Raw genomic sequence first — 23,155 nt, 5'->3', positions numbered from 1 at the left:
TGCCCCAGTTCCCCTATATAAATATAGGTCTAGTAAAATGTTCTCAGGCCTTTTCGCAAGATGCCTTTACTGAACGATATCTCACGATATATAATTCGCATCGGGTCATACTAAACGGTGTTTTCAAGATGACAACACTCTTCGAAAAAGTTCTTTAACAGTTTTTTACACACAGTTTTTTTTATTTTACAGCTTTCCAAAATAAAGGCAAAACAAGGGAAAATTCGATATTTTCTCCTTTATTAGGGAGAAGTGGGGTACCTTTGAACTGGGGCATCTTTAAAATATAGCCTTTTCTCTTATTTTAAATGGATCTGGACCTTATGATATAAATTTTGCTAATTGTGAAACTAAATCACATTATGATAAATCTTAGTTCTATTTAGAAACGGGATAAAAAAGCTTAATTTTAAAGATGCCACAATTCAAAGGTGCCCCACTACACCCTATTACGACAAAGGCAAAAATATGGAACATGCGGTCAAAAAAGTTATGCTGTTTATGAACTCAATACAGTATCTGATATAACAACAAAGCGGTAGTTCGTGGTTCAAATGATTTCGTTCTGGGAAAATGGACAACAAAAATGAGACCCGCTTTGGTAGGTCAATTGTCGAAAATGTCGATAAAATCATGGAAATCGTCAAGTTAGACCGGCATCCATGTAGTTATTTTATTACCCAGGAACTGAAGATAAGCCAGAAAACAATTGAAAACCATTCGCATAAAGCCGGTCTCAGGAACAAGCTAGATGTAAAAGTGTCACAAGAATTGTCGCAAAAGAACCTTTTGGACCGAATTGAAAAAAATATTTTTTTCTGACCCTAAATTTTTTGACTAACTCGTCCTTAAAGGGATAATGCGATAAGAACTCATTACTTTGCCTAATATAAAAAAGAGATGGCAATGTGACCCAACTTTGCGAAATGCTCGAACTCGCGAGAAAGTCCTCACCGTTAGCATATTTTTTGTATGCACATAGGGTAACTGCTGATTTAATCTTGTTCGTAGACAATGAGAAAGCCATTAAGAAATTATTAAAAATTACTTAAAGGGGACGTAAAATTATTCAAAAATCGGTACTTAACCGGTTCATTACAGATGAAGACCGATGCAGTCGGTTTCAAAATTTTAATACCTTTCCAGAAAATCCAAATTTAACCAAATCGGTTGAAAAATGGACCCTCCAAATTGATGTTGACCTTGGACCTCTAATAATTCAAAATGGCGAATTTTCCGGTCCTAGGTATGTTTGGGCTAAATGTTCACCTGGACTACCTCTAAAACATATCCGAAAATGATTGAAAAAGCTTTTGCCAATTTCGAGAAAACCCGAACAAACATGGTTTTTGGGGAGGGAACGAGAATAAAAGAAAAAGGGGAAAAACTTATAGAGATATTGTTGTTTTATTGGGGTCATCGAAGACCGGAAGTCGATATCTCTTACCGTTTGACCTCTAGCTCGACAACAAATTTAAAGTCAAGTAAAAAATTTTCCGAAAGAAATGATTCAAAATCGGTACTTAACCGGTACATTACCGATGAAGACTAATACAGCCAGGTTCAGAATTTCAATACCTTTCCAAAAAATCCAAATTTAACCAAATCGGTTGAAAAATGGGCCCTCCAAAGTGGTTGACCTTTGACCTTCAATCATTCAAAATGGCGAATTTTCCGATCATAAGTATGTTAGGGCGAAATGTTCGCCTGGACTACCTCTAAAACATATCCGAAAATCATTGAAAAATCTTGGGTCAATCAATTTTGAGAAAAACAAAAAAAAATGTTTTTGGTGGAGACAGAGGGGGGGGAGGGGAGAAAAAACTTCAAGAGATATTCTATTTTTATTGAAGGTCATCGAAGACTGGAAGTCAATATCTCTTACCGTTTAAGCTCCAGAACAGTGTCAAGTTGAAAAAAAAATACGATTATATAACTGTTCGCTCTTTGAGTTCGAGCAGTAAAATATAATACTAGGGACAGTTCAGCTCAATGAAAGTGTACATATCACATACAGTATTATAAGTGGCGTTTAGTAAAATTTGGGGGATTTGAAATAGAAGCCCCCGAACATTAAATTTTAAATTTCTGATAACAAATAAGTCAATTCAAACTTTTACTTTAAAGAGAGAACAGACTCGCTAAGAGAATATGATGCATAGAGTGTTCTAACTGTGTTATCACACTTGCACATTAAAATTTTAATATGATTCACATTAATTGTCGCTGGTGAGAGTCCAAATGCGTAATTTGTGTGTTTGAATCATTTTATATTCAAAATTTGATCTATTTGCTGATAAAAAGGTAGACTTGGCCCGCAAAATTTGATATAAATTGATTTATAGCATTAATGTGAAAAATTAATGCGATTTTCTCTTTAATTTTTTAATGTGAGAAATATTTATGCTTTAGGTAAATTTAAACTTATTTTTGCAGGCCAAGTCCACTTCTTTATCAATAAATAGTAAAACCCCAAATATTAAGTGACTCAAAGATACAAATAACATATTTGGACGCTCACAAGCGACAATTAATGTGAATCACATTAAAATTTTAATGTGCAAGTGTGATAACGCCGTAAGTCAGACTCTGTGCGAATCCTGAAGGCCTTCCCCTATATAATTCGTCTTTTTACCCTAAGGGCTCTTCTATACCTCTAAGGGTCTCGACAGACCTGAGGATTAGCCGAGAGACGGCTTAACGTAATTATATTCGAAATAATGATTAAACTACATTTCCATAATTTTTCACTAAGTCGTCTCTCGTCTTAAGTCGTAAGTGTGTCTAGGGCATATGGGTTGGTAGAATGGAAATCTGAAGTTTCGAGTTTTTTTTAGCGGTAGACTATTTCTGAGAAATGATGTCAGGCTTTTTGTCTGTCATCTATCCGTCCGTCCGTACGTATGTAAGTCTGTCAATCCGTATGTTGCCATCTGTACAGGACAAACGGTTAGAGATAGAAGCTTGAAACCTTCCTCTTCAAAACCATATTTTTGGGATTGCTCGAAAACGCGTTGTAGGATTTTTTTTTCATTTTTGGATATGTTTTAGAGAATACCCATGCGAACATTCGTCCTTATACGAGAATTCCGTTTTATCGTTTCTAATAACGGCATTTAAAGGTCAAAGGTCAAAAAAGCTTTATAGAACATTTTTATCAACCGAATGGTATCGTGTTTGGACTCGTTAGAATGGTCTTGGAATTCCTCACAAGTCCAAACCGATAACCGATGTGTAATCATGCGTTCATAACCGATAAGTAATTTTTATCTGAAATTCAATTATATTACTTTGTGTATTATTGACATTGGGCAATATTGGATCGTGGGATAGATTTTGGAATTTCTTTGAAGCGATTTTGGGTAATTGTTTGAGTGAGTTATGAATTGAAAAATATTGTTTTGTATGCGTTTGCAAAAATTTAAATGATCTTTTATCAGAAATTTTTTTGTTATTTAAAAACAAAACTGTGTTTTCGAAATAAAGTTTGCAAAATTTCAAAGGAATAATATCTTTAATACATATGTCTTTGGCTTCCCATTACACGATTCAGTATTTTATCTCTCGAGTTACATTCACAGGAGCCTTAATCTTCTAAGCACCTGCAATTTTACTTGTAATATAAATTTTCTTAATGTCTTGATGACAGTGACTTAGGAATATTTATGGAGCTGCACCGGAATGTTGTTTATTTATTTATTTTTTATTTATTTTTAAATTTAGTTTTTAATTTCATAAAACCATTATTGTATTAGTGTGCCTGTTTTTTTTTAATAATGATCTTATTTATTATTATGGACTATGTCGAAACCTAAAATTAAGTTTGTCTCACCAAAAAAGTGTGTTACGTCAATGACAATGACAAGTGGACTTGCCGACATCAAATCCCCTAATCCACTTGAGGCAGAGGCAATAGATAAAAACACAAGTGGAGGTTGCATGGTTGAGGTTTTCGCGTGTTCTTTCGACACTCAAGCTAAGCTTTTATGTGGAAGGAGCATTCAGTTCCCGTGCACTATTCAGGAGCACCTATTTAGTTCCAATAAAAGCCCTAAATACAAGTGGAAGTTCCTTCCTTGCTCCCATGGTCTCATCATTATATGATGTCTTGATTTAAATACATAATTTGGAATCATATTTATGAGAATGGTATTTCATAATCATAACTGGCAATTCAGCAGAAGACTCTGTTCTATGCAGGAGTTCATTTCCTCCCAAAATATGTCAATTGGATATTTCCTTTATCTATGAAAGCTCATAATAAAGCAAATCATTATTTCACAAATTACCCCATTTGTGTCTATATATTGGCATTGTATTAATATCTGCGATTTTATTACAAGTTACACCCCACTGATCTGAGATAAAGCTTTAAGCGTTAAGTCTCTAAATCTGCATTTAAAAGATGATTCATGTTCATCGATAAAAAATTTTAATTTTAACGTGCTAAATGCCTTTCAGCTTTTAAACTAAAATATCAAACACGTTCAAGGTCTTTTTCATTTTAAAGGTGATCATGAGAACCCTTTTGAAAAACAGAAAATTTCGAAGCAAGATTGGATATGAACTAAAAGAAAACATTTTTAATTTTGGCGCTAAATCTTTAATATAAATTTTTCTTTAAGCTTTCTTGATCTCAGGATTGAAGGCATAATCCCAGATTTTTTTTAAATTTCTAAAACTTATTACATAAGCTTAAGGCGCTAATACTAAATCTTAGCTATATCACAATGTATCCCTGGAAGAGATTCATTTTATTGTAAACAAGTTTCAATAGGGTAAGTGAGCCAAATTTCTGCATAGTTGCATGCAAACGTCAAAGTCTCAAGTTTGAAATGTAATATTTTAAATTCAAATTGATTTTTTTTATTATTTTTTCTTAAAGAGTGTTGCTTGGAACCTTATAAAGAGTTTACCGTCTTTATTTACTCTAAAATCATTCTTAATACATTTTAAAATGAATAAAAATATAGACATATCTTTGGTGCCCTATTTCGGCCACCTTCATTCTCATAGTTCCTTGCCCTTCCGGAATTCTTCCAATATCTTTTTCACGTCATCTCGTTTGTCGAAGCTACATTTTTTGTTATTCTTTTGCATTGTATAATCTCTAGAGTACGTAAAATGTAAAAGTTCATGGAAATTCGAGGAACAAAAAAGGTGGCCGAAATTGCAAGCTGGCCGGAATTTGGCACACTTACCCTATATGCATTACCTTTCGAATCTACTTTTCTTTCAATGCAAAAAAAAATGTTGCTTTCTATTCGAGCCAAGGTTCTTTGATGCCAAAACTTAGCTATACATTATAAAGGAATATTCTTTGGCAAGTGGATTTGCCAATTTCCTAATCCTCTGGCATATCTTGAAGAAACCACAGAAAATCCATACTATGTTTCTTCTTTGCTGAATCCACAAAATGTCTCGTCCATTTCAGAATTGTCCAATTTCTTAAGTTATGCTTGTAGAAGCTCACCTCTTTATCCGACATTTAGAGTCTGAGTGAACATAAAAGTTGTCTCGATCCTCAAGTCTGCCAACAATCCCGATTAAGGTTCATCGAATCAGAAAATTAGATGAATATTTTCCTCTGCAATAGACGAGGAGGAACTCAATGGGAGAGGAAATTAATCCATAATCTCAAAGGAAATGGAAAATATTTATAGTTTAAGTTTATGATTATACACTGCATTGCTCTCAAAATAATCCAAAGAGCTTTCAATATTTCAGTCAATTCTAAAATTAGAAAATGGCTTTTAATGAAAATCTGTAAATTGTTTCTCTAAAATTCTTGGTTTCTCAATCTTCAAAGTTTATTTTTAGAAGAAAAATGTGAGTGGATTAGGTGGATAAATTCAGCAGAGAGGTGAGTTCAGAATAGATGGGCTTTTGACGGATTTAGCAAAGATGTTTATGGTGATGAGGTAAGCTTTCCAGAGGGATTCACTTGCAAAATTTCCACAAGGATTCACAGTCATCAAGTCTCGCTTTACAACTTGAGGCTTTAATTTAATTCATGTGCTCAGCACTCAACTATTTTGGTTTATTAAATTTCTCCCATAGAACTTTGAAAGCTACAATACATAGAAACATCTTCGAGGGCTTTTTGAGCAGAGCATTTGTAAAGCTTTCGGTCAATTTTCCTCCACTTTTTTCCTTCTACTTTACAGCTCAATTCTAAACACAAATTGTTTCTTGATGTACAGTCTATTGAAAGTAAAGGAAGGATTTCTATCCATTTCTCGTTGAAAAAGCTTTTCTCCAAGATTTTTCTTCCCATTTTCCTTTTTTTCCCAAGAAATATCTGTCTAAACAAGAAATCCCATTGAATTGCTCCTTTCATTCTCTCACATCGTCAAAAACAGCTCAACGAGACCTCCGTTTTGTTTGCCATATAAATTGAAAAATATATGCATTGATTCCATTTGTAATGATTTTCAATTCCTTTTTTCCCTCTAAAATATTCCTATAGAAGCAGTAATTCGGAGTAAAAGAAAATCTCTGTGTCAAAAAAGATGTTCTATCCTTTAGTCGATAACAATAAAAAATAATTCCCATTTGCAGAAGCATGAGAAAACATTGTGATTTCTATGGTTACATCTCAAGCCATCAAAGTTATTTCTTATTCAACCAACTTGAAACGTTGTTGAGAGATTTAGTCTGAATAAATTATGTTGGGCGGAATATGTATATATACTTAAACAAGAATTGAAATTATTGCAGTAACTCGCAACTTTATCTTGTGATTTACATTTGAGATACTCTCACAAACTTTTCTCAGCTCCCTATATGAGATAAAGATATTTTAATTACTTTGTGGAATTTTACAATGGAAACTCCAGGGGTACTTATTTATATACACACAGAAAAAATACTGGTAAAAATAACGAGATATTTGAGATAAATTGTTAATCAATATATAATTTATATATAAGTTGATTTGATGCATCAATTTTATAGAATAATTGTTTTCCAAATGATTAGTTGCCGAGAAATAATCCCAAGTAACAGAATTTGACCATAATATAGTATGAATATGATTATGAAAATTGTTATTCTTACAACATTGAAATAGCTTGGGCAAAAAAAAATAAATATAACAAATAAATTAAAGTATGTAGGGGAGGGTGGGGTAGTTTCACCCCTAAATAGCAAAATGGATTTTGAGACAATTTTGCAAAAAGGTGATAAACAGAAGTAAAACATTGTATATTCTGTGAATTATAGTTGGGTTTAGGGTTAATAAAAATAATAACAATAATCCTTTAACTCATTAGTATATTGTGGAGAAGGTGATTTCACTTGAAAGTCCTCCATTGCGGGGAAATTTCAAGATAAGTATGAGGCAATTTTTGAGAAAGATAAAATGTGTTTATTAATTAAAATCACTATTTTGAAGTCTTCTAAGACTTTAAAGCATAAAAATACAATCGAACAAGAACTTTATAACAGAATTTTGACACTAATTGATCATACAGTGAGAATAAGATATCCCCACACATTTCCAAGCCTATTCTGAATTAGCTAAGCTAATTCAGAATTCAGAGACTATTAGCTAAGCTAATTATGAACATTGTTGGATCATTATATCGCCTTAGAACATGTACTTTTTAGTATAACAGTTTTATAATAGGTATTTTAAAGTCTTGAATTTTTATAATACAAAAAAAATTACAATATCTTGCTGAAAACATTATGAAAAAAAATTCATTCATTCATTTTCAATTCATTTTCAATCGCTTATCCCTATTGGGGTCGCTGGCCCATGACACCAAGGTTAACAGCCCACGCCTGTCGGTCCTCCGCCACTTCAGGAAGATGTTCGAGTTCGATCCCAAGGCGCTCCCATGCAAGATCCTGAATTTGATTCAGCCACCTTGTCCTAGGCCTGCCTCGAGGTCGAGGTCCCCTCACAATGGCTTGCATAGCTTTTCTGGAGAAAAATATAACAATTAAATTTATCGTTTTAAAGCACTTAAAAAGCACTGAAAAATTACTTTTTTTATATTATTTTCTTAATGAACTTTTAGGAAATTTACTTCCCAAAATTTCGAACTTTATCGAGAAAAACAGCTACAAAACGTTTTCAATGATCATTTTAAATTAATTTTGATTAAAAAAAAAGTAAATTGTTGGACACAGGAAACTTCTCCGTGTGCTTGCATGAAATCATAAATCATAAATCCACAAGTAAATTAATATAATTTTATTACTTCGAAAGATAAGTGCAATAGTTCAGTAATTGGTGAAAATAAAACATTACAAAAGATTTCATTTTGATGCAGTTTTATAAAATTATCATCAATCATTGCAGAATTCAAACGAGAAGCGCCATAAAATTAATTATTTTTATGAAAGTGGGTCTCAGTTATCTCTTCAGTAACATAAAGGTTTTATCCAATTCCTTTCAAAGAGATAAAAAGAAGAATGTGCAAAAATTGAAACTGCCCCGTCGTTAAACTGAGCCACCCTCCCCTACAAAAATAAAAAAAAAGCTCTGATCTCTATAAACATCACCTTTCCCTCTAAAATCATGTTTCTTGTGATTTACTCGGAAATGCATCGTACATTTTTTAATTTTTGGATATGTTTTAGAGATTCCCTAGGCAGACATTCGGCTATGTAAAAAAATCCGTTGAATCATATCATTACCTAATAATAGGCTTTGGTCAAAGGTTAAAAAAGCTATATAGAAGAGCATATTTCTCAACCGAATGGTATGAATGTATCCGGTTCATAACCGGTGACTGATTTTTATCCGAAAATCGATTTTAAAGCATGTCCACGATAAAATTGTTCCAAATGATTTGATATTTTTATGACAAATGTTACTAGCTCCGCATTTTCGTTGTATGTAAACATTGTAACACATGTTTTGACCTTTCTTTTGGTGAAACTCTCATCAAATTCTGTTCATTTTTCACTGAGATACAAAATAATAATGGAAAAGCGAAGGGAACTGATCGTGTACACGTATCTAAAAAATCCTGGAATCAATTACACGGACTTTGGAAAACTCACAAATACCTCACGCCAGACCGTCCGGAGGGTGATTCTTCGATTCCTCGACAGTAAAACCACTGCCCAGAAACCTTGATGGCAGGACTCAAGAAGAAGATTCGAGATTTCGACAATCAAATACTTGAATTAAAAAAACTAATATATCTAATAAATCTACAATGAATTAAAGTTTCCAAAAATATTTTTCTTTTTTTTAATATTATGTTAGACTTCATTTTTAAAGCATTAATTTTGGGAACAATTTTATCGTGAACACGCTTTATTAATTCTATTTTTTAACGATATTTTGAGTAATTTTTAAAAGGTTTTAAATATTATATCTGTTGTGTGTCAATAAACGCTGAATTTTGCGAAGATACTTTTAAAGTGTAGCATCTAAGTCACGAGTTTGAGCATTTCGCAAAGTCTTGGATGCTTTGTTACCCTTTTTAAGTCTCTCTGAAAAAAGAAAACACCCTTTCTTTGCATGTGCATTTTTTCAAAAAAATAAATAAATAAATGCAAAGAGAAACAAATCCAGACGTAACCGCGACATACGGATTTTATATTTATTTTTCTATTTTACATACCATTTATACCAAATTACTTACCAATCTGCTGTAGCTATTCTTAAAACAGTCCCTACAACAAGTTCTATAACTCTTAATTGAGACATTAATACCATATTGAACTTTGTAATATCAATTGATTAACTTAATGAAAATAGAAACAACTCTCAATAACTTCTAACCAATACATTTCCTTATATCATCCCCTGAAGAAATTCTCAAGCTTGTTTCAAAGTTCTCTGAAATATGTAAGTTTTATTCATTTCAAAGAAGAATACTAATCCATTATAAAGTTATATGTGGAAGAAATAATTGATTTCCAATATAAAAAAAAACACCATAAATTTCATAGTTGGAAAAAGGAATTTCCCATTGAATTTTATTGAGTGAAACCGAAACCACCAAAAAAAAAAAAAAAAAAAAACACGGGGTACTAAAGTGTTAAGGCAAGTGTCAACATCGGATTTTTGGCGGTGGTGCTTATTTTGACTAAATTTTTGTATTTCTCTGGACCGAGACCCATTTTCAGTGATCCAAGAGACAAACAGAGACCACGGGCATCTCAACCTAGTGTTGGTTTCTATTTCCGTGGTACCTGGAGGTCTTAAACAGGAAAAATCTGGCAGCCCATCTAATATTGAGCTACGTGGCATTGGAATTTTTCAACCAGTGACTTTCGTGTAAAAAAAAGGTACATTGCTGATAAGTCGCTTAGGGCTTGTTGACGAGTGGACCAGGAGAATCAAGAGGACATCATTGGAGGTTCAAGATATGTGAGTGATCGACTTTGGGGCGCTGTATTTTGGAGGAGACTCGGCCTTTGACATTAGATCATCACGGAAACTCTTAGTTTGCATCTAGAGCCATCTTGGAGTGAATCCTTGAGTGAACATCTTTAAGAGGCTACATAAGAGGTTGGGGCCTGAGACAAGTAAACCTCTTAAGTTAAGAGTACTAATTAAGAAGTTCAATTTTTCGAAAGGGGTTAATATATATGTCGATGAGGAAAGTAGCGAGTCTAGAAGAACTCAGAGAAAATTCGGTAAAGAGAGTTGTAGAAAAAAGGGAAGCGAGGGATTCTATAAGAGGGGGGATTACGCCGACTAAGTACAAACTAAACGAAACAGAAGAGAGTTCAAAGATGCCTAAGAAAGCTTCCTCGCCTGGTAAATCAAAGGAGTTCCCTATGGATACGGTACTAGAGGCTTTAGAAAAACTTACAAATGAACTGAAACAAATTAGAATGGATTACTTATCAATGATAGAAGAATTTAAAGATGTGAAAGAAGAAATTAAAAAGGCTCACGACGAGAGGCAAAGGGATGTAAATTGGTGGAAAGAAGAATCAAGGTTATTAAAAGCTAGAGTGGAAGAACTTGAAAGACGCGAAAGAAAGAAAAATTTCATATTGACTAACGTAAAATTGGTAGGTGATGGGTCAGTAAGGGTGAAGATTAGAAAATTTCTGGAGGAATATCTTGGTGTGAAAACTGAAATAGAGGATGCGTTCAGTGTAGGTAGAGAGAAAACAAGATGGATAGTTAAACTAAGGAGTTTGGAAGATAAGAGAGAAGTTATGAGGAAGAAAAGTGAATTACGAGGAAAGAGGTTAAATGGCTATAGCATATATATAGATGACGATCTCACGGACGCGGAAATGAAAGTGCAAAAACTGTTAAGAGACAGAGGAAGAAAAGAACGGGAAGATGGAAAAGTTGCAAAAATTGGGTACCAAAAAATTTTTATCAATGGCGAAAGATGGGATTGGAGCGAAAAAGAGAATGGAATAGTGAAGAGTTCTTTTTTAAGAAGATTTACTTCGCAGGAGGAAATGGACGCTCAATAATGGTTAGTCAAAAATTTCGGAAAAAAGGAAAATTAAAGTATCACGTAAAGATCGTTTGAGGGCTAGGAGTTAAAGACGGAATTTTTTGAAATTAAGTGCAACTGGTAGAGTCAATATTTTTCTGCAATTAAAGTCAGTAATAAACTAGCAAGAGCTTATAAGACAAATTTTTTAGTGAAGTAAGGAAGGATTTAATAGAAAGCGCAAAATGTTACAATGAATATGATGTACAAAGAGATACTGATATTTACAGAAACTTGGCGACTGGTAGGGTTGTACAATAAGTCAAAAACTTGGAAAATTATTTTTAGGGTGTATGGCCAATTTTAAAATCTTTGAAGGTGACATGAATGTAAGAATCTAGTATTTAAAAAGTACTGCTATACATGAATGAGAATCAACTGGTCAGGCATTGCTAGAAGGAAATAAGAAAGGGAAGGTTAATGGTAACTTCAAGTTAATGAGGTACAGAATTCAAACAAAAATACCGATGTTGACAATGTAAGAACTAATGTATTTTCTAAAAGGTCCATAAAGGACGCTAATAAAGAATTATATATAAAAAAAAACACCATAAATTTCATAGTTGGAAAAAGGAATTTCCCATTGAATTTTATTGAGTGAAACCGAAACCACCATTTCAGAAATGTGTGTTCACCATAAGAAGCACATGTTAAATTTGAATAAAATCAATAGAGTCGTCAAGTTGGGATCATTTCAAAAGTTCTCTTCATATTGTGTTTCATTTTCATGACTCCTTTCACTTTGTATGTTTTCATGATTATGAGCTTTTCTCAACTTTTCACCATAGAAGTTTATTAAAAAGCTCTTGCAGAAATTCCTCTCAAAATTAAGATGAAAATATTTCACGCACTTTTTCATTAAAAAACTCCCATATTCCCTCCTCAGCACAAAGTCATTAAATTTATATATCCCGAAGAAATATGATCTCAATTGCAATTTGATGATTTTATATGCTTCATGGAATGGGATCTGTGAGTAAATGGTGTGTTATTAAATAAGGAAGGAGAAAAAGGGCGATGCGAAAAAAACTAGCAATTCCATGAAGTTTTTTTTTTACTCCAACTAGCATGATGCTTTTCCATAGAGAAAATTTTTATAAAATGAAATTTTCTCACGAAGAGCTTCCAGATTCTCTTCCTTTTGCACGGTAAAAATTTTCTGCACGATAGAATCCAATATAAGTCCACCCAGAGTGATATTTATTTCTTTCAATTCAATTATTTGAGGTAAGCTTTTAGATTTTTCATTCCATATTATCTACAGGGTAGCATTCTTGGAAAATGTAGCGAGAAAAATTCCTATAGAAGATAAAAACATTTCAAAGAGGAAATTTCTGGAATATTTTGCATTGTTATTGAAGGAGGAATCTCTGTAAATATAGACTACACTGTAAGAATTTTGGGAAAATTGCCCGTTGACCAAAAGAAATTGAGAAAAAATATAATGAGTTTTTAGGAATGATTTTTCAAAGAATGCTGGGAAAAATAAGTTAAATATTTGATAATTTCTGTAAATACCGCTTAATTTTGTTCATCGTTCATTCTTTTTTTTATATTATTATAGTGGCAAAACTATTTTAAGAATTTAATGATACATAATGAAATAACGATATAATGCGATTTAGGAGTAAGTGCAGTACCTCTGAATTAGGACATTTTTGAAATAGGGTGTTTTCTTCTATTTTTAAATGGAACTGGACCTTATCTTGATATATTTTATCTTCACTAAACAATTGCAAAGCTAAATTAGAGTACAATAGAATACATACTTATTCCATTACTTTCTTTTAACCCACCCACGTGCGGCCATCGCCATTGTTGCAGTTTATTGATATTTTTGAAATATCTTTGAATTATAGTAACTCAAAAAATAAAAATTGTCATGAAAAAGTAGTATGTAAAGAGCAGTGAAAAAGACAAGTTGGTTTAAGAGAGAATAAATTGTGTTTTGAATGTAAAAGGTGTATGTCAAGTGATAAGGATACAAAGAGGACATTCATCGAAGATAACATCCCACCGGGTAGTCCAATCCGGATAATATTGTTTCTCTATTGATACATTCATTTCTGTACGCATATAAACTATTTTTTAAACAGCCGTGCAGTCATCTTAGCGTCGAGACTAACCTCCAGGACAAAATGATTATGGTAAGATTATAATAAGTTATGATATGACTCACATTAATTTAAAAGAGATAGCAAAGGGTCCCAGCTTTGCAGAGTGCTCGAACTCACGACAAAGAGCTCTCCGTGTATTATCTTTTCACATGCCTTTTAAGTACCGGTTTACTACCGATTAAATTGATTCATATGTTAAAAAAAATCCATTCCGAAATAAAATTTTCTTAAGAAAAGTACATTTTAGAATATTTAACATAAGCAGCAAGCATTAAGGACAAATGGAAAAGAAAAGTCGAGAAGGGTAGGGGAGACTGGGGCAAAAAGTCACAAATCGAATATATTAAAATTCAATATCTTCCAAGATAAATAAAATAGCGGCTTAAAATTTTTTCCGTAGATAGCCTCCATAGGCCTTCTTCAATGTCGTAAGTTTGTTAGAATTCAAACAAGGAATATAGAAAATAAAAAATATCGAAATTTTTAGCCCTATTTTCGAAATATTTTCCATGCAGAAGATATCAATTTAGCTACTTATATTAAATTTGATGCACTGGTGGTTTCCCAAATTATCCTTATATTCGTTGAATACGAATCCGCTATCTATTTTAGAATTTTACAAAGATTATTTTCTCCAAGAAATCCTTTTATTAAAAACGACCACTTGGGGTCAAAAGTAACAAAAGCTATGGAGTAAAAAGTACCAAAAACCTAAACAATTTTTGATGTCCCACGGTGAAAAGAAACCTCAATGGTATGTGTCGCCGCTTGTTGTTTGCATTGGCCAAACGATTTGCAGTCTTTTGTGTATTTTTTTGTAAAATAGCTTAAAATGCGCTTTTCTCGCTCAGATAGAAAAAACGGTGTTTTATAAAGGTGTAGAAGAATAAATTTCGAAAATATGTAATCTATGTATTTTACTTAAATTTACGGAATCTCGTAATAAAGTGAATCAAAATGTGATAGTATCTTATGCCTGATACTATTTTCCCCAGCATTTTTGAGAATGATCACAAAATTACCTTTTAGAAAACGGTTCGATGAATATATTTCCTTACAAAATAGAAAAAAATGTCAAGGAGTTGAACTCCCTCCGGATGCGTCAGGGGGTGCAATCCTTTCAGGACAGGAAAACACAAAATTCTTTGCCAAAGCTTTCGACGCTTCAACGCGTCTTCCTCAGTGGTCAAATCTGTGATTTGTCTCTGAAATTTTGTCCGCACTGTCTGTCTACTACTCCAAATTAAGATTTACAGGGAAAATCGGGAATTCGCCGCGGGTACTCCTTCTTGGACATTGATCTGAAGCCAACTTTGGCCAAAGCTTTGGCAAAGAATTTTGTGTTTTACTGTCCTGAAAGGATTGCAGTTCATCTCCTTGACCTTCTTATACGAATTGCCGTCAGTAATCTATCGAAAATAGAAAAAAATGACTTTCACAGAGTTGTAGAGCGGTAAATTTCCTATAAAACTGTGCTAATTAGAAATTTTGGAGGTGCTCGGGTAGCTTGTAAAAAATAAAATATCCATTTTGTGACTTTTTGCCCCAGTCTCCCCTATATCATTAATTCCGATGCTGTCGTGTTGAGAATTTCAAGACATTTCACAAAAGGAATCCAAATTTAAGCAAAAAAACGATATCAAAATGTTTTTCAGTTATAAGTGTCTAAAGACAAAATATTCGTTTTGACTGTCTCCAAAGCATATTCGAAAATGAAAAAATATCTAGCAATTGTATTCTCGGTCTTTTGTGGATAATTTGGAGTCAAGAAACACGGTATAGACCTTTTTTTTAAAAAAAAATTCTCTATTTCCTCCTTCTACGGCGTTTCTGAGATTGGTTGTCTCCTTCCTCAGGTATGGGTAGGTATGGGGAAGCTCTTATAAGGTTTTTGGAGAATCACTTGGACAATTACATACACTTGGACATCATAAAACATTTTCTGGGACGATATCCTTTTTTACGCGAAATACAGGATCCAGTTGGCAAATTTCACCCGAAATTTGAAGATTGATTCAGTATTAACATAAACAAAAAAAAATCTTTAATGAAAACTAATCAGTTTTCATGAAAAACACCCAAGGAAAACCTTCTGCACTTCACCACAAATCGTAAGACTGCTAGAAACACAATCGATCTGTCACATTTTTTGTAAGACTCTTTCCACACTGAGTTTTTACAACGCAATTTAAATTCAAATTATGCCTAAAATTTAACGGTCTTTGTGTTAATACATCCTAAAACGAATAAATATTTAAAAACAAAATGAATTCATTGACTATTCAAAGATTACATACATAATTCTAATTAATTTATTTGCATGGCCGAAATTACACTCAAAGTGGCCGAAATTTGGCACACATCCCCTATGACATTGTTGTAATAAAAGTATGTCGATACGATTAATAATACTACGAATTTCCCGCGAATAGGGAAGGGGATCCACCAGCCGGGCTTTATTTCGCTATCAGATGGAAAATCTCGACACTATGACACTATTTTGTATACTATTATATTTTACTACTTGGGAATACTATGTGCAAGAGCATCGATTTTAAACTTAATTTCTGCATCTCCTTTATTATTGTTAGTGTGCTTCAAAGCTTATACGATCATTTGTCAGTTTGAAATCTTAATAAAAGGAAAATTGCCTTTGGTTATTAATTTGAACTTTACAAGGTTAGGATTAATTGTCGATGTCAATATAGACAGACTTTGAAAATACATTATTCCATCGTCTCTCTTCTCTTGAGATTCCCATTTGTTGCTATTTATTGCATTTTATTGCGGTTTTAATAGTTCATTTTGAAGAGATGGCAGTATATCTCTTAATTTTACATTTTCAAATATTATTTCGCTAGTCTTAGAGCTTTATGTCTATGTTGCAGATTAGCAAAAAAATGTTATTTTTACCAAAGCAAATTATGCGTACATCTTATTAAAAAAAATACATAAGCGTCCCTCTTTAAATTGTCTTCAAGAAGCTCGTATCGTCACACAAACCTTATTTCGATTAACTTTAACTTTTTCCTAACTTTCTGAATTTTCTAGCAGAAAGAACGAAAGTGAAAGGTGAAAGAAATTTGTGAATCAACCAAGAAATCTTTCTGCGACTGTTTGAAATAAAATCAAAGAAGGAAATGGACGAGTTAGTTCTTTAGCGAAGTTTTAAGTAACTGCTTTGTAAGGTTTCTACAAGGGTTTCCAAGGGAATTTTCTCTAAGTTTTGCATTGGATAAGAAGAAAGAAGCTTATAAAAATTTGTATACTTCATTGTAAATTATTTTGGAATGAATGATGAAATTACACTAGTACTAGATCTACCTACAACTATAAAGTAAATTTTTATATAAATTTATATAAACATTTTCTTTTCCGTTCTTTTAGATTCTTTAAGAGAAAAATTATCTTCTATCCCACTCATCGATAATATAATAGACGTAAATTTTTCGTGTGTAGCCCATTGAGGTAATTATCTAGAATTGTATTAATAAAAGATCCTTGGTGAAACTCAATAAAATACATCAGTTACCCTACTTTTCTCTATATTTAGTGAACATAAGCCGCCACAAGTCTTCTGATCGATTTCAACCCTTCCTCCCTTTTCCTAAGAAAAACATAAGAATGTTGGACACAGCAAAAAGGCGGGAAAATGGTGAGAAAAATCTGGAAGTCCAATTGCCCTCAGGAAAAGCTCTGTATTGTCCTCTTTTAGTTCTTACCATCGAAACGTATTTCCCATAAATCACAGAAGAAAAGCGAAAAAAGCTATACAATTGCCCGTTCTCAAATACACTAGTGATGTGCAGTAAAGAATTCACCATGTGAGACCTCACAAAATATTCAGTATCCTCGCTCTCAAACTCCTTGAGACAAGACTCATGTAGTAAATGAATGAATTTCTTGCCCTATAGGGGAAAATAGGGGGTGGTTTCTGTGAATAAATGGACGCATGGGAATGGAAGAATTAATGGGTGGATTGACAGAGGAAGAAAAATACTAGAACTTCCATCCCTTCTAAATGTTTATGGGCCACCCACTAGAAATTTGGAGGGAAAGTCCAGTTCGGAGCTTCTTATTCTCAATCCACCAAATGATTTCTCTCAATGGTCTCAAAGACTTGACAAAAACACCAATTTCTGAACAGTTGCCAGAGAATATCGCACCCTTTTGACTCTTCCTATTTCTTTCCAGCTTACAGTCTCATTTTCTTAATGGCTTCTGCAACATTTTGAATTTACTGCAAAACAATTGAACGACAATTTCAAAAAATAACTTTCAACAGCGGCTTTTTATGTCGCAACAACACTGGGAAAATCTCCAGTACCGTCTCGATGATGGGGAGAATTGTGTTGTGAATTTTCCCACTTTTTCCCCTTTCTACAAGACCATTAATCAAATTTTAATGAAATCCCCAAGTTTAACTGAACTTTAGCCCTTGCGGGCATTTAAATCCCATTCAAGAGACTCATTCTGGGGTAAGAACCATTCAGTGGAACAGCTCGAAATGTTCTTGTGAATTTCTTTTGTTGTTCTTCCATTTCAGTGCTTAAAACTCTACCCCATAATGCCATCATTACTCTGAACAACTTTTACTTGTTTGCACAAATGACCCTGAAACACCATCTTCAGTGACCTCTAACCCTCCACAAAATGGCTTAATCAAACTTTGCCTCCAGAAAAGAACTTTAATGCTTGTGTTGTCTGGTTGAAAGAGTGCTGGGAAGATGGGCCTGATGACTTCTGATGTCCCAATTCCTGACCACATCTGATAAATATCAAATTTCAACCTACTTGTACTCCCCTTTCAATAGGCTACACTGCGAGAACAAGTTTGTTGGAAAAAGTAAAAATTTTAATAACATTGCGCGGAGTTTGATTTTCCAAAAGTGTCTCGATTACAAAATAATAGTTTTCTATAGTGTCTAAAATGTCGTTGACGTTTGAAAAATTTAAACTAAATTACGAATTTTATAAATATTCATGCAAGGTTATAAAAAAAAGTGAAATTTGGCCATTTGAAAATTGAATTTTTGTCCCCTTCTAGCTCGGATCAGGGTGTTCGGGGTGACTTAAATTTTTTTTAATCGAAATCTTAGGTCCAGCTATAACATACTAAAATTTGAGATCGATCCATGCAGTAGGGGCTGAGTTATTCAGAAAACAAAATTTGGGGGTGTTTCAAAATGGCGGACTTCTAGCGGCCCAACGATATTTAACCATTGCCGAAAATCACTTGTCGATATCTCTCTCCGTTCTCTCTCCAGGAGCGGTTATACGACGCCGACGGTTGGGACGAGATGGCACAGGACGGGCCGTCCATAAAAGTCGATTTTTAGCGCATATGATATTCGTAATCTATGAGTGTCAAAACGTGTAAATTCAAAATTTGGGCCCGATCTGACAAGGTCGCATTTTGCTGTCCTGGGTCCTGAGAAATCTAATAATACACTTCCCAAGTCCCAGAACACGGAGCCCGATGTTTCTCTCCTCGTGGCTTTCCCAAGACTGACTTCTCTCTCTCTGTGAATACCCTGTTACAGTATCGTTCTAGAGAGGGGAAGTGCCTCACGACTTTTAAATTTCGACTGTTGTGATCTTGATAGGCTCCGTCTAGTAATAACCTTTCGAAGAGAAAAAACCACTCCAAAGCCAAGCCAAACCTATTCGAAAATCTACCGGAAGCCTGAAGTTCAAGTTCATATACCCGCCGCTTTAGCGTTGACTGTCCCACCATTTCGAATTTCGATATTTTTGACACTTCAATCGTCAATTCCATTCGTTCAGTGTAATAACCTTCCCGATTTGAGAGCTCTCTCCGGTTAAGGTTTTTCCTTTACCGATTCGAAGGTATATCAGAGAGAACTTACCTAAAAACCCGTTGGAAGTTCGAACGTTTAAACCGACGAGTTACACAAAAGTGAGCAAGTTCATCAAAAGGACATTTCTTTGAATGAAATAACATTTAAGAAATTCTTTCATCCTGAAATTCCACAAAACTACACAAAAATTCACTTTTCGCAGCAAATTTTGCACACTGATGTTGATATTGTTGACGATTGAAGTGTCAAGAATATCGAAATTCGAAATGGCAGAACAATCAGCGCTAAAGCGGCGGGTATATAAACTTGCACTTTAGGCTTTGTCTCTTCGAAAGGTTATTACTGAACGGAGCCAATGTCAACAACTTTGTGCAAACTTTTGCTGCAAAAAGTTAATTTTTGTGTAGTTTTGTAGAATTTCAGGTTGGCAGAACGTTTGAATTGCAATTTTAATAAGATAAATGTCCTTTTCATGAACTTCTTCACTTTTGTGTAACTCGTCGGTTCAACCGTTCGGACTTCCAACAGGTTTTTAGGTAAGTTCTCTCTGATATACCTTCGAATCGGTAAAGGATAAACCTCAACCGGAGAGAGCTCTCATATCGGGAAGGTTATTAGGGGGAGGCTTTGATCGTTCGCACATACGCTACCTTCAGACACTTCATATTTCTCCCATATTCCTTTATGAATCTCACATATGGCTATATATTGTAATAGCTAACCTTAAATCCCATCTTTCCTGAAAAAATTGAGAGTCTAATCCTTTTTTCCTAGTTTCAGGAAACAAAAAATAAAAACAGGTCCAAAACTGTAATTTTGCTGTGCAATATTTCATACGATTGTGCAGAATTAATATCACTTTTCTGAAAAACTACTATCACAAAGGGTAGAAGGGTTATTAGGAATCAGATTTATGTAAAAATCTTTTAGGCTGAACAGGCACTTTTTGTGGGTGGAACAAAATTCACAAACTTGACTCAGATTCATCGATCGCACATAGAAGACTGCTTCTTTCAGATATTTTCCAGGAAACTTCATTTTAGATACGATCCCTCATATTCACATCTATTGTAATCTACCGATTTGATCCACCACTAAAAAGGAAAACTTAAAAATCGTAAAGTTGATAAACAAGAAGTAATTTGACTCAAATAGGCTGCAGTTGAGTAATTATTAAGCAATTTTGCATTTCTTTGATATAAAAATATTTTTCAAGCTTGCACAAACTGAATGTGCAATGAAAGAATCACATCTGCAATAAGCTCATACAGTTTACAACTGGTTTTTTGACAATCTTTAACATAACCTCACTATTGTGTTGTTTTGCATGACAAAGAAAAGAAATTGTCCGTGAGAAGCTGTTTTGTGAAAATTTTAGCTTGTTCACCTGCTGAAGCTCAATATCTGTGCTAAATCCCGATTCCTGCAGCTGCAGGAACAGAGAAATCTTCAATGATGCGCATTCAAACGTTTTTGTGCATATCCGGCTCCGTGGAGGAATGGTGGAATCTTGTGTGGTCTTCTCGCTTGCAGAGTTTTAGTCAATTTTTAGCTTTAAAAACTTATTGATTCGTGTAAATTTGGTGATATTTGGACTTTTTAAGAAAGTATTCATCAGATTTAACCGTTTCGGGTGTGAAATTCTCGTAGAACCAATCAAAAAAATGGTTTTTAATGTCAATAAAACATCTCTCAGAAAAGTTCCAAAAAAGTGATATTAAAATGTTTTATTCTATATAAAAATGGTTTAATCAAGTAGATTAGAGTTCCCTTTAAACAATGATGTGCAACTTTTAGTGTCCGGTGCAAAATTTACGGTGAAAATGGGGTGTTCAATGATGGCGTGAATCGTGTGCGATAATAGAAACTTGATTCATCTATCGGATAAATCGCCATTAAATTTTCATTTTCCTCTGGAGGAAAATCTAAGGATTTCCTGGAATTTTGTTTGGTGGGATTATAAACCTTATAAGTAAGACATTTTTTTGGCATAGTTGGAGAATCCATACAGTTTGCATGGTAGTCAGAAAAAATCACTGAACTTGAACATCATTTTTGTATGCGAAAGTTCAAAGCCTCCCCCTACTGAACGAGACGATAGAGGAATTTACTTCTACAATTTCACCTGTAACCACAAAAGTTGATATTATAAAGAATATCAGCTAAAATGCTTTTTCCCACCATAGCCACTAAAGAAGGCTTGGAGTCCGAAAATAAAGATTTGAGAAAAATCGTGTTTTTCTAAGCTACCCAATCACCTAACGCTCACGTTTTCTCTATTATTGAAATTATTTGTCACTAAAAAGCATTATTTTTTATCTTAAACTATCAAATATGTTAGTGGTACTCCAGTGAGTGTTACATTTAAGGGATTTGAAGCTGATAAAATGATGTATTCTGCAAATTTGTTTATGACAGCCAATTTAAATACCATTGGGTTGCTCATTAAATCAATGTGAAATATTTATCGAATTTGTTTCACATTTAATTTCGAGTCTTGTTGAAAATTCAACAATAGATCAGAAATAGCAAAAACCAATTCAATTTAATTAAATAATTTAAACTAATGTAATTTTCTATATACAATGCTTTATTTGCATGCTTATTGAGTATTTAATTTCACAAAATATGGTAGCCTCATCGTTTCCAGAATAAACTGAAGCTTCAAAGCATTCAAAGTCCTAAACAATCAAATAGGGCAGTGAAATTAAAATATATGACAAAATTAAATACTTTAAGCATTCAGCTAAATAACTAAAACTCGTTTCTCTACCAGGAGAGAAATAAAATATATTAAATTTAAAATTAGGGAACACCTATTGGCGATTTCTTGAAATTATTGAAATTAAAGTATTAAATCTAAAAAAAAAACATTTTTTATTAATCTACCTCTTCCTATAAGAATAGAATAGATGTTTAAATTTCATATCCCAAATGACTAAATAGGGTGCAAATATGTAATGACATGAGTTCTAAAGTGCCAATAGATGTTCTTTTGATCTTATTAAGAATTTTCTAATTCAATATTAGTTTTACCATTACTAAAATTCGAAACTACGATCTACAGTGTGTTTTATTTTACTTAGTAAAGTCAGGGGCCCATCAAGCCTAATAAAAAGTGAAGCTATTTTTAATTTTTCCTTGTAAAAATTTTAACCAACCCTGATTTTAACAAATTTGCTCGGAGTTCTTGTATTATTTCGGCGAACATTATGAAATATGTATTTTTAGATAGCTTTTAATGCATAATTTCGAAATATATCAGACTGATAAGTCAATTGTCTTTAGGAAAAACTTGCCAATAATCTTCAGTACCCCTATGCAAAAACGTATAGAAAAATGAATGTCGAGAGGTCCCTGATAAAGTATTATGGTATTTTACTATTTTTAAGTTCTTCAACATGATCGACGTTTTGTATAGGTTCCTATCACGACTAGTTGGTGGTTTTAGAACACGGCGAAGACTGGAGAAAACAGTCATGACAAGAACCAACATAAAGAAAAGTCGATAATGTAGAAGTAATTGAGAACAGTATAGTGTTGAAAAACATGTCAATTTATTTGCTGAAATAGCGCTATTCAGTATTTTGAAATAATGCTTTCTAAACTCTTGAGTAGGGTAAGGGCTCATAATTTTGGACAGTCTGCTTATAAGCATCTATGTTCCAAGTTTGAAGTACGATATTTTCAATACTAATTCGTTTTTTTTGTTACTTTCTTTTCAGAAGAGTTGTTTAGAAACTTGGCAAGGATTTATCGTCTTTGTTTTTACTAAAATTAG

Source organism: Phlebotomus papatasi, chromosome 3 (assembly GCF_024763615.1).
Source record: "Phlebotomus papatasi isolate M1 chromosome 3, Ppap_2.1, whole genome shotgun sequence".
In the NCBI taxonomy this organism is placed as follows: Eukaryota; Metazoa; Arthropoda; class Insecta; order Diptera; family Psychodidae; genus Phlebotomus; species Phlebotomus papatasi.
This window is presented reverse-complemented; position numbering follows the sequence as displayed.